The 1,382-nt window shown below is 44.6% G+C and overlaps 1 pseudogene; it reads left to right on the top strand.

Annotated features, from left to right (window-relative positions):
- LOC101355797 (TRPM8 channel-associated factor 2-like) overlaps nucleotides 1–1,382 on the top strand; it is a 15,375-nt pseudogene that overhangs the window by 1,606 nt on the left and 12,387 nt on the right.

Raw genomic sequence — 1,382 nt, forward strand, 5'->3', positions numbered from 1 at the left:
GCAAAAAGCCAGAATGTCTGCCTATATACAGATGCGGGCCACACCCCCAAGGAGACTCCCTTTCATCTGATTGGCTACTCACAGTATATTCAATCATGGGAGTGATTGTATTAAAACAGTGAGAATCATGGCCCAGCCAAGTTGACACACAATCTTAACCATCACAGTCCACCCCTTGTCAACTTGGGACATGTACACATCTCCTTAAACCATACATAATCTCTGAATAAAGACAACGAGAAAGTCATACTTGTGCCTAACATGATACAACTAACACACGTACAATCGAAAATGCACTTGCCCCATTTACAGCTTATATTTTATAAGTGAAGGAAACAAAAATATTTCATGCACACATGCAAAGTACAAATACTCATAACAATTACAGTCCCCATTTATGCAACTGGTCACGTGGCTGTAACTGGTATTTAGAACTACCTTCTTCCACCACCCATTCTGTATTTCCTTTGCCCTCAGCAAGGACCTCGGCTGGTCATGGTTCTTTGCCTGGTGGGGTGACCCAAACCTTCATTCTTGAAGGGTCTATGTCATTAGCAGTCATGTCAGAATTAGGTTGCTATAGTTTTCCATTGACTTTAATCACAGGGCAGTGTAGTACTAAGAGACACCCCAAGGAATCTCCTACATTCCAGACATTCTCTTCTTTACCTCCATTATGTAATATCAATCTGATTTCCTCTTGGTAATCAGGATCAATCACACCAGTCAGTATGGTAACTGCCTTCTTTGCCTGTTGAGCCAGAGGCATAAGGAGCCCAAAGTGGCCAGGTGGCATTCTTAACTTCCGGTTCAAAGGAATCAGTGATGTGTCTCCAGGTGGGAGCATTCGTCTCTTTGGAACTAAGACCTCTAGGCCTGCAGAGCATAAGGTCGAGGGGACAGGAAGCAAAAATCTTGCAAGTGTGTCACTAGGGGTAATAGTGAGTGGTGTCACTCCTATTTTCACCCCTTGATTCCTGGAAACATGAATCCTGGCTATGGGAGAAACAGCACCATATATTGGATGCTGGCTTAAAGCATATACAGCCTCCTGGAGAACGTTGCCCCAACCCTGCAAGGTATTGCCACCTACCTGGTGCTGTAATTGTGTCTTTAGAAGGCCATTCCATCATTCTATCAAGCCAGCTGCTTCAGGATGATGGGGAACATGGTAAGACCAGTGAATTCCATGAGCATGGGCCCAATGCCACACTTCATTTGCTGTGAAGTGAGTCCCTGGATCTGAGGCAATGCTGTGTGGGATACCATGAAGGTGGATAAGGCATTCTGTAAGTCCACAGAGAGTAGTTTTGGCAGAAGCATTGCGTGCAGGGAAGGCAAATCCATATCCAGAGTAAGTGTCTATTCCAGTAAGGACAAAA

The sequence above is a fragment of the Trichechus manatus genome, unplaced genomic scaffold (genome assembly GCF_000243295.1).
Source record: "Trichechus manatus latirostris isolate Lorelei unplaced genomic scaffold, TriManLat1.0 scaffold00093, whole genome shotgun sequence".
NCBI lineage: Eukaryota > Metazoa > Chordata > Mammalia > Sirenia > Trichechidae > Trichechus > Trichechus manatus.